Source organism: Rattus norvegicus, chromosome 2 (genome assembly GCF_036323735.1).
Source record: "Rattus norvegicus strain BN/NHsdMcwi chromosome 2, GRCr8, whole genome shotgun sequence".
NCBI lineage: Eukaryota > Metazoa > Chordata > Mammalia > Rodentia > Muridae > Rattus > Rattus norvegicus.
The window spans coordinates 238265370-238277203 of NC_086020.1; the positions used below are offsets into that span (position 1 = coordinate 238265370).

At 45.6% G+C, this 11834-nt stretch overlaps 1 long non-coding RNA gene across 1 annotated transcript; it reads right to left on the minus strand.

The window, feature by feature from the left end:
• Window positions 1–1079: 1079 nt before the first annotated feature.
• Window positions 1080–10802, minus strand: LOC134485994 (uncharacterized). Its single transcript, XR_010064495.1, has 2 exons — window positions 10605–10802; window positions 1080–4826 (listed from the first exon to the last, which is right to left on the minus strand). It is a non-coding gene; the product is annotated as an uncharacterized LOC134485994 (long non-coding RNA).
• Between the last annotated feature and the right edge of the window lie 1032 nt (window positions 10803–11834).

Below are 11834 nucleotides of genomic sequence, written 5' to 3' on the forward strand. Positions count from 1 at the left end.
TATATGTGTCCCATATGAGCACATGTAACTATCTACTGATGCCCATGGAGGCCAGAGGAGGGCATCAGATCCCCTGGAGTTGGAGGTGGAGGCTATTATGAGCTTTTGACACAGGTACTGGGATTCAAGCTTGAGTCCCGTACTAAGGTAGCACATGTAAGCACTGAGCCACCCCTCCAGCACCATGAGTCAAGACGATCATATGTTCCTCAGCTGTGTTCTGCACTGTCTCTGTGTGTGTGCATGTGTGTGTGTGCATGTGTATGCGTGTATGCATGTGTGCATGTGTGTGTGTGCATGTGTATGTGTGTATGCATGTGTGTGTGTGCATGTGTATGTGTGTATGCATGTGTGCATGTATGTGTGTGCATGTGTATGTGTGTATGCATGTGTGCACGTATGTGTGTGCATGTGTGCATGTGTGTGTATGTGTGCATGTGTATGTGTGTATGCATGTGTGCATGTGTGTGTACATGTGTATGTGTGTATGCATGTGTGCATGTGTGTGTGCATGTGTATGTGTGTATGCATGTGTGCATGTATGTGTGTGCATGTGTATGTGTGTATGCATGTGTGCATGTATGTGTGTGCATGTGTGTGCATGTGTGCATGTGTGCATGTATGTGTGTGCATATGTATGTGTGTGTGCATGTGTGTGCACATGTGTGTGCATGTGTGCATGTGTGTGTATGTGTGCGCATGTGTGTACATGCATGCAGTGCATTCATGGCAATGTGTGGGTGCACATCCCCATGTGTGGGTGCCCATGTAGAGATCAGAGCAGGCTGCCAGGTGTTTCCTCGAGCTCCCTCCACTTCTCAGGATGCACCAGTTAGTGCCCCAATGGTGGGGTACACACCTAGTCATGCTCAACTTTTTATGTGGGTGCTGGGGATTCAAACGCAGGTCCCCACACCAGGAGAGCAAACGCTCTGACCCACTGCGTCCTACCTTCTCAGTCCTGACTTCTCTGTTGTACTGTGTCTGTGGCACTCACCATCACCTTTGCTCTGCGCTCTGGTAGTTTGTTCTATTTGCTGTTTAATTTTCCCACTAAAACCCAGAAGAGCAGGGTGTTCTGTTTATATTTTTAATCTCAACGCCTACACCATTATCTTTAATGTGCCAGGTGTGCAGTAAATATTTGTTGAATGTAATCCTGAACGACTCTCAATCAAATATTTGTTTCTATAGACAAAGATGCTCAGAATGTGTAGCTTTTCCAAGATCTCACAATGAGCTGGGGACAATGAGCGGTTATGTCCTCAGTAAGATCAGATGCCAGTGACCACAGATCCAGGCCACCACTCAGATCCCAGCACTTGACTCGTCCCCAGCACTCGTATTTCGTCCCTAGACTATGGCCGAATTTAGTCACCTGCTTTTAAGCTTTGTACTTAGGGGAAGGAAGATCTATAGAGAAGTCCAACCAGCCACACCCAGGATGGCTGCAAACATTCTTTCTTGTTCCAGAAGGTGGCTTTCGAGATTGTTTCTAACTCTTATTCAGGAATTCTGGATCTGTCTGACCCAACACAATGAGCGACAGTGCACCATGGAACAAAATGTCTTTAAGGAAGCAATTACATCCAATTGTAGAATGAAATAGAGTTTTGCACAACCTGAAGAAGTTTCTGTGATAGATCATGATGGTGGTCCCATGAGATCATAATACCTAATAGTACACACACTTCGGTCTAGCCAGGACTCAATGTGAGGAACCCACACAGTTATGTCTGTTCACGGCACATCAAAGCACTCTGTAATCCCAGAAGTATGACTATTTTTAAGGCATAGTTTCAATGATTTAAATTGTTTGATTTATCTGACTGGTCGCTTTTCCTGAGTACCGAGTTCAGTGGCAGTGTTCCAGGGGGCTGATGGTGGCATCTGTGGGTTTTGTTGGGGGAACAAAGGAGAAGAGGGAGCTTGGGATTTTCATTCTTAGCGTCAGAAATTATCCACAGTTTACTGCCTTATAAAAAGACCTGTGTGGCTTTCAGGGTTGTGATGTGATCTCTAACAGTTTTGGAGATCAGAAATCCAAAATGTATCTTATTCAATGAAAACTAGGTACCAGGAGGCTCTTAATTTCAGTGACCACCTATGTTCTTGGTTTATAGGCCCTTTCTTCACCACAACGCTCTGCTTCTTCAGCCTTCTCGTCTTCTACCTCTTTCTGAGGATCTTTGTGAAGACACTGAATTCGTCAGGTCATCCAGAGCAATCTCTTCGTTTCGAGATCCTTAGTGTAATCATATCACAAGGTCATCCAGAGCAATCTCTTCGTTTCGAGATCCTTAACGTAATCAAATCACAAAGTCCCTTTTACCATATAAGGCAATGTTTGAAGGCCTGAGGATTCAGATGGGCATGTGTTATGTAACCTTTACTCAGCCTGCCACACAGGGCTATGTGACTAATGTAATGGAGGCGAGTGCCGGGTGATCTGGCAAAGGACATAAGGAAGAGATTTATAGTGTTAATTTTTAGCTAAGTGGCCGGTAGGGATGTACTGTGGATGGGGTAGGGACAGGAGACATCAATGGAGATGACATTTGAATTAGTTATATACCATGGCGTTACTGTCGCTCTCTGATTATGATGGTCTCACCATGCGTGTTTGGGATCTCACAGTGATAGCTTTAACGGTGTGGCTGGACATAATGGGCTTTGTGAGGTGGTAGTCAAGGTCTGAGAAGGGGCTGTGCTTGCTTATGCTGCTATGAGCTGAGGTGTTCATCTCTTGTTACAAAGACCTCTCTATAGATCACTCAAATAGCATGGTCCCCATCTGAGCAAGGACGGAGGCAGGAAGAAAGGAAGAAGGGAGAAAGAAGTCCCTTCGAGGAAATAACACATTGACAACCTAACCTTGGCAACGGTGTACTCTAGTTTCTGCCATGGTATTGGCACAAAATAGCAAGTCTATATGGACGAACCACGCAAAGGGGTGAGTGCTAGTGATCTCTGAGCATCTTCTAAGCAGGTACTTGTTGCTGTCATGTCTGCCTAACATGGGAGACAAGGAAGGATAAAGCCAGCTTGGGAAGGGAGGGCCAGAGCAAGTGTCAGCTATTCTTACCCAAGAAATCTAGACATAATCTCTTTATAGACAGGGTGGTTTTCTGAGGCTTAGCCATGGGAATGAATGACTAAGGACGCTGGAGTAATTCAGTAGGCAGGAAGTGGGCCTCAGTTCAAGCCAGTAGTGTCAGGACAAATTCAGTAGATGGTAGTGAAGCGAGGAGAGAAGAGGCCCCAGGAGCTGCTTTGAGAGGAATGGAGAACAGTAAATGAACCCAGAAGGAAGCACAGAATTGGAGTGAGGATGAATAAAAACTAAGATGTCTGATTCTAGTTATGCTGTATTTCTAGAACGTTCAAGTACAAATTACTAATGAGGGGAGTCTAGACTTAAGTTCAGGAGGAATATTGAACATTGAGTTCAAAGGATCTGTGTCCTCTCACAGAGGAGAACTCTCCTTGTGCTGTTGGTTTTATGTTCCAGTCTATGCTGAATGACATTCTCTAGATTGTTTTGTTTGCTTGTTTTTTTTTTGTTTTTTTGTTTCTGTATTACCACCATCCCTGTAGCTACTGTTGACCACAGTTTCTTATAGCGTGAACCCTAAGCCCAGAGGAGATCATGAGAGTCATGAAAAGGTTTGGAAACATGGAAAGGTTTGTGAACATGTAATGATCCAAAGTTAGTTCAAAAGAAACGTATAATGAACTGGAGACATTGCTGGCAGTGTGTACCTGTGTCGCATGATGTCCCTTCCCAACAGCCTTGGTATTGACACATACTTGGACTTTCCATACATGTCAGGCCATACAGTACTAGTGAATAGCACGTCCCAAACATTTCAGCTCAGATTGGAGATTACACGTGCTATGAACTGCTGTGTTTTTACTGTACATGCCAAGTTCTCTGCACTTATGGAAACAATGATTTAATTATGGAAACAACAATGTTTTTAATATTTTCTACTGTCGTTCTTTAACTTGTATCTAATTAATCTGTTTTTGGATCGTATTGAGTAAGAAGGATTTCTAAAACTGTTTGAGTTGCATAAATAACTATGAAATGAGTTTTGGCTTTGTAATAAGAAGGCGTTTCCAACGATTTCTGAAATGTCCCTAAACATATGTTTGTCATCTTGTACGATCTATTTATGTGAGGCAGGAATCCTCAGCGTTGACAATTATAAAATCAAAATATCAATTAATGCTGGATGTTTGTAAAGACACTTCCTGTCTTTCGGAGTCAAATATTCAGTCTCAAGTCTAATCTTTGCGTGAAAATAAATAAACAGATCCGTCTCTTCATTAGAATGTAAATTTAGTTTTGACTTAATAAGTGGCAAAATTATATGTCTACCAAAGAACTGTTTTCAAATAAATGCCTTTTCATTTAGTGTCAGTAAGCATTTGGTGTGTACAACCTGTTTTAATTGCTGACGGTGGCATGGCTGGATCTAGGGCAGGAAGGAGCCATGACAAAGAATGTCTAAGAAGCCCACTGGAGAGCAGTCTGTCTACTTTGTATCATAGACCGATTGTTTCAGATCCATTCAAACCCAACCAAAAATGTAGTGTTCTCATCCTCTTCTTCAGACAAAGCGATGGGAAAAGACACATGGTGTCTACTTTACAATGTGTAGGTGAGTGGGGAGTGTCAAGAACTTGTACTCACAGCTACCCTGTGAGTAATTGATGATCGTATTTCTCAGTTTCCCGTATTCCTACTGGTCAGCCGCCTGTGGTCGCACTTAGAGCAGCAGAGATATTTCCCCAGGGGTCTGTGTTTTATAAGCTGATACCTGTGTAAGAGAGGGAAATACATGAGTCAGGAGCACATTCCTCAATCCTTACCTGCCGTGAAGAGTCAAATGGCTTTTTCCTGCTATTCACATGCACACACGCACACACACATGCACACATATCCACATATTGGCAATGCTTAAATACACCCCACCCTCAGAATGCTCCTCCTGTTTTTCCTGTTTCTGAGGGGAAAAAAATGTGAGGAACTGTTTTTATTGTCTTAAAGACTCCGAAATTGTTCATTTTCCCGTCAAAGGAAAGCATTCTGCAGTAGCCAGACGGCCCTTCAGGCGTAGGATTCTTGCAAAGTGAGTTTTCCCACAGTGGCTTTTTTTTTTTCCTAAGCAAAGAGCAAAAGGAGTAGGTGGTGAAAGCTGCCGGAGACTGGCTTGTCTTTTTCTCAGGGAAGGCTCTCAGTACATGAGCTGCGGAAGCTGGTTATTTCTGTGGAACTCGGATTTTGCACGGTTCTCCTATCTGAAGTTATGCAGCGGAATACGAGAGACCAAGGGAAGAGCAGACGTGATCAGAGTTGTCCACAGCCCCAAGGGCTGGCCATTGTCCCAAAGAACAGGATCCCCAAAGAGCAGCTCCGGGAAGTTCAGAATGCGAGAACACAGGGTCCTACAGAGACAAGAGGAGCTTCACAGCCTCACGGAGGTTGTCTGAAACATTTCAGAGGAAGCGAAAAGGTTGGGGTAAACATAGACCTTCACCTTGAAATGCCACAAAGGCAATAAAAACAGCTATAGCCGGTGAGGATCCGGTGGTGTTCAGGGCTTCTCCTTCAGGCCTTGCGAGTTTCCAGGCAACAGCGCTGCTCAAATCTAGGGAAGGAAGGTTGTGACTGACAGGACGGGCAGAGTCGGGTGCTGAGTGTCCGAGCTCGCAAATACAGCTCTGAACATGGCAAGTGGCTCTCCCCAGCTGCGGCTCTGTTCACAGCCACACTATTTCCCTTTCTGTGTGGTTTTGCCAGCTAACCATCCTTTTCGCATCCTCCTCCTCCTCCTCGCCATCCTCTGAACCTTTGGAGATCGCCATAAATCTTACTTGTCCAAAACAGTCATGCTCAACCCCTGTCTTAGCCCAGGTCTTATTTCGTCGTTACTATGATTCAACATCACAAAGGTGCCTTGCAAAACACAAAAGTTTACTCAGGTTTCTGGAGTTTGGAAGGCGTAAAATTAAAAGTCTGCATTTAGTAGGAAACTTCTTCGTTAAAACATTAATAATAATTTGATTAAATCTTAAGTCTGTGAACTGAGGATTTTGTTGCCCCACGGCAGAGAGCCAACACCAGTAGACTATGGCTGAACTTACCTATCTCCCAGCCTATGTGTTGGAGATGCTTTTAAAAAATTTTTTCATAGGACCCCCGTTGAAGGAATCAGAGAAAGAACTGGAAGAGCTTGAAGGGGCTCGAGACCCCATATGTACAACAATGCCAAGCAACCAGAGCTTCCAGGGACTAAGCCACTACCTAAAGACTATACATGGACTGACCCTGGACTCTGACCTCATAGGTAGCAATAAATATCCTAGTAAGAGCCCCAGTGGAAGGGGAAGCCCTGGGTCCTGCTAAGACTGAACCCCCAGTGAACTAGATTGTTGGGGGGAGGGCAGCAATGGGGGGAGGATGGGGAGGGGAACACCGATAAGGAAGGGGAGGGGGGACGGGGATGTTTGCCCGGAAACCAGGAAAGGGAATAACACTTGAAATGTATATAAGAAATACTCATGTTAATAAAAAAAAAAAGAAGAATTTATTAAGGGCCCATTTCATCAGAAAAACAAAAAAAATTTTTTTCAACTTATTTTGGAGATCGTAATATATTTTGGAGATTGTAATACAATGTTTCTCCCTTCCACTTCTGTCGTCCTTAGAAGCAGCTTTACAGTCAGTCTCTGAATCCAGGGATGATATCACCCCTAGTCGACAAGGCCCCTCTTGCGTCTGTTGCCATGGCAACCACCACACGCTCCAGGCTTATGCCTTACCTGTGCACGCCTCACCGGTGCACAGTGGTATGCGTGATTACCTGGCATCTATGTCATGGCCCCAATAAAAGGCAGAGACCCAACCCCTCGACCCTTTTTTCTCTTTCTTCTCTTCCTCGCCTGCCTCCAATAAAACCTTCTGGTGGGGCTGTGCTGGCCTGGCGAGCTGTCTGGAAAAGGGCCGCTTTCTGCCACAACACCTTCCCTCCAAACTCTCCCACAATCCTTCTCTACTCATCTTCAAATGTAAATGTTATTGAAAGCATTTATGTCTTTGTACGTACATATATATTACTAAATATAGCTGTTGAGTTCATATAATGTTACTGGTATGTATGTTTTCAGAGCTGATCATTTGGCACTGGATGACCCATGTATGTGCTCTTCCGTGGGGACAGCTGTTTCTCCTGCTCCCAGCTTCACTCAGTTGCCTAGAGCCCTTTGTGAAGGGTGGAGCCTCATGGGCTTCCCCATCCAGCTGGGCATGTCCATCGGTCTCCTTTTTGTTCCACTCCCATTTGGGTGCTCTTGTTGGTAAGACTTTATGAGTACTGCTTCTGATGTTCCTAGGAGACACAATCTCACAGCAAACTCTGGGCTCCTCTGGCCTTTACAGTCTATCTGTCCCCTCTTCTTCCGTGCCCCTTGAACCTTACGTGTGGGAGTGTTTTATGGATGTGTCTGCTAGGACTGGGCTCTGCTGTAGAATTTCTTGTTGGTGAGGACTCTGGAGAGCCCTGAGCTGGTGCGCATGGCAGAGAAAGATCAGTTTATTTTATTTTTTATTCTCAGAGAATTTCATATATGTATGCAATGTATTTTGATCAGACAGTCCACCATGCCTCTCTGCCAACTCTCCCTTGGCACGTCCCCCCAATTCTTTCTCTCTTACATTTATTTTATAAACCACTGAGTCAGATTATTGCTTCCTGTGTGTGCATGGGTGTCGGATTATCCTCTGGGGCCAAAGGAAGCCATACACCTGAAGAAAAATACCCCACCACCCAGCAGCCACCACCTACCAATGCCTCCTTAGCTAGGGACAGGACGTGGTGAGTCCCCCATAACCCCAGCCATGCTGGAATGCTAACCGGCTTGATCTTGTGTAAGTACCTGCAGCTGCTGTGAGGTCTAAGTGAACTGGCTGCTTCACATTCAAAAAACATTTTTTTTTTCAGCAGAACTTAGCAACAACCTCTGCTTTCTTTCTGTGTTCTATTCTATCATAGTCCCTGAGTGTCTCTGCCTCTGTCTCTGTGTCTCTCTTGAGTGACAGACATGTCCATTTAGCACTGGACACTCCATGGTCACTCTGAACTTTGGCCATTTGTGAGTCTCAGGATTACCCATCATCCATTGCAAAAAGCAGTTTCTCTGATGAGGGCTGAGAGATGCGCCAATCTATGGGAATAGAAGTGAGCGTTGCTAAGGAAGTCTGACACTGTATCACTCATCAAAATAATAGGAACAGGTTCTCCCCCAGGACGTTGGTTTTCCCAGCCATGGGTTCTCAGTCACGGCTTATAGTACCAGGCATGCATGAGTTTGTCTTATAGAGTAGACCTTAAATACAGTCAGAAAGTGGTTGGTTACTCCCACATCGTCCATGCCATGGTTACATCAGTGGGTGTGTCTTGCCAGGCTGGTCATCAGTGGGTGTGTCTTGTCAGGCTGGTCATCAGTGGGTGTGTCTTGTTAGGCTGGTCATCAGTGGGTGTGTCTTGTCAGGCTGGTCATTGTAGCTTGTTTGGTTCACAGCTAAGAAAGACTGCTGTTGATGGCTTCTCTCTCAGGACCCTGCATGGCACCTTATGGCTCTGTGAAACCTAGACAGTGGAGTGCAAGCTTCGGTCTCCTATGACAAAAATGCATGGTGTCTTTAGCAATAGGGTCTTATTGCCGTGTTGCAACCAAGAGCAATGGCAAATTCCTGTATTGTTTTTAGGATTTTGGGGACCCCTTTGCTCAACAATGCAGGTGGAGATTTCCACATCTGGCGCTGGGACTTTTGTTTGGTGTCTATGCCTTTCAGGAGAAATACAGTACTAACCCTTCTCAAATACAAGGTAATTCCATTCAAACTCTTAAACAGGTTTCTTAGGAAGCTTATGAAAAAGTAGGTTTCATATGGATTTTCAGGCACATTTTGTGTTGCTTAGCCTTCTCTCCACTCCTGCTTTTCCTTGTCCCCCCATTCTTTCCCCAATGATTTGCCCTTCTTCCTTCATACCAGGTCCTGTTACCCCCGCCCTTTAACAAGGACTTCTTTCTCCAGGCATTCCAAGTTAACCCACCATAGAGAAATATGTTCAAAGATTAATTTAGCATGTGCGCATGAATGGATGCACATGGGTGTTCATGAGTTTGTAGAATCACAAGGCAACGTGAGCCAATTGTTCTCTCCTACCCTGTGAGTCCCAGGGATCTAAAATAGCTCAACAGGGAATGAGTACTTTTACCTGCTGAGCCACCTTGAAACCCTAAGAACAATGACCCATGAATTCATTAACAGATTGAATTGAAGAGTCGCTGTCCTCATGACCCAATCAACTCCCAAAACCCTTACTCAAAATTCTATTAATAAATGACTTTGGGGATTAAGGTCACTTGATTATCCATGTGCCATACAACTTAGTAGGAGAAAGTAGGCTGCATCTGCCGTGTCTTGTCCAGGTTAACCAAGCCAGGAGTGGGGCTGAGCGTCATTCAACTTGGGGGATATAATGCTCCTTGCTGTTAGAAGCAGGAATCTTAACATAATTACTAGCTCTTGTTTGGGGTTTCAACATATTAGGACTTAGTTAAAGTTTATTTTAATTGGAACTCGGCAACTAAGTTTTCTTTCTCAACTAATTTTAACACATAGATCTTTTTATTGATCTTTTTTCCCCACCTAGAGGAAATGCAACTTAAATGAAAGAAGCTCGTGGACTTCCCATCTGACTGTAACTGGTAAGGTGCTTAGGGATCTACTGGCTGCTTCCTAGTCCAATGTGAGCACACACAACCTCATGGTTCTATTTTCTCCTCTCGCTGTGATAAACACCATGGCACAAAGCAACTTGAGGGCGACAGGTATGGGCGTGCAGCCAGGCAGACAAGGAAGCATGTCACTGTCCAGTAGAAATGGTCCTTGGGCTGCTGGGAGGCTCAGGCCACCACCAGGCCACTTCATCCCATGATTGCCCTGTGTGCCTCGGGCATGGAGTCACCCGATGCTTCTGTGGCCGCTCATGCTGCTTACCCTACTGGTGGGAAGGGAGCATTGGCAGCAGCCCCTGGGCTGTGCCTGGGTACTGGATGCCAGTTACTAGCAGTAAGGCCAGCAAGGGCAACGGAAGGTACAGCAGCATGGAGCTCTCAAAAGTTGTGCCCCCAATGGACGCTGCCCAACTGGAAGATCACCCTGACTCTGTGCAAAGGACATCTGAGAGGAAGAGTCCCCGGTCTGCATTATAGGCAGCACGGGTGGGCCACATAGCATCTGCAGGGTATTTTCATCTCAGTCAGCAAAGTGTCTCAATGATAAGCTCCCAATCTCCATCCCACACTGCCGCTGGCTACTATGTGAGCCTGGCAGCAGTCGCCTTCCTGCAACTCTCTGGCTGAGGACTGAGCTCACATTCACAACATCCGCCCTCTGAGGTCATAGTCACAACTCCCAGTTACCCGCTGAAATCGAAACTCAATAAGCTTATAGTTTAGCGATCAGGTTTATATCTAGGTCCACTCAATAAACTCACAACCGATTGGTAATGATATAAACTGCCCACCACTTATGGCCACAGGGATCTGGGTTGTCCTTCTCGGCCTCCATTTTGGCTCTCCTTCCTCTTTTTCCTCTCTCCCGCCTTACAAAAACTGTCCCCGCCTTACTTTCTCACTGGCCAATCACAGGCCTTGCCTTATCTCGTGCCTGCTCTCACCTGCAGAAAGACAGCAATCTAGCACTGGTTCGGCTGCCAGAGGCCAGGTTGTATTCTGTGGTCTGTGCTGCCACTGGAGACCACAGTGATGCCGTGACCCATGCTGCTGCTGGTTCCTATGGGTGGACAAGTTTCCTCGCCAGTGGTATCGATGGCAGCAGATTCATAACTGAGGATGAGAGACGTCGAAGGCTTCTGTGCCACCCACACCCTCCCGTCCCCCAAAAGAAACAACCCAGACATGGAGCTATTGGAGGGAGTCCTTAAAAACATGATAAAGGTGTTGAAATGTAGCTCTTCTCAGTTATGGCTTCTGGCAGGGAGATGGGGGGAACTCAGTTTCTGGGACCCCCCCCCCCAGTTTGACCATGCTCCAGTGAGTACATGGGCAACACAAACTGAACCTGGTGTTTTGTTTTTGTTTTTGTTTGTTTGTTTTTTGTTTTTTGTTTTGTTTTGTTTTGTTTTTGAGGCGGGTGGATGCAAAAATGGGAACGTAGACCTGGGAGGAATGGAAACGGAGTATAATCGAATATAATCAAGGTGCAGTGAATAAAATACCCAGATAATTAATAAAAATATTATGTTGGGTTGCGGGGGGCGGGGGAAGCAACTGGGAAAGAAGGAGTTTATCTTGGCTCACAACTTCCAGGTCACAACCCATCACCGAGGGAAGTCAGACAAATAACTCAAGTCAGGAGCCTAGAAGCAAGTACTGAGGCCAAGACTTTGGAGGAATTCGGCTTACGGTTAGATCGAGTAAACAATCGGACACAATCATGTAAACAGCTCAGTGTCAGGTGTCTCGGACGGACGCACTCCTGATTTCCTGGGCTCCAAATGTGTTAGGTAGCCCCGCCTCTCCAGCTGTGGCATTTGAGGCACATGGTACAGCTTGTCTTGCAGGCTCAGGTCTACTGATGGGCAAGCTAGTCCGCAGGAGTAATCTTAGCTTCTAAATGCACGAAGATTTATGGCTTCCCAGGGTACAGTCTGCACAGATTGTACCATCCCTCCATGACAAACCAGCCTAGGGCCAGAAAGAAGTCTGCGGGCAAATTCAGTCTTCACTTTGAA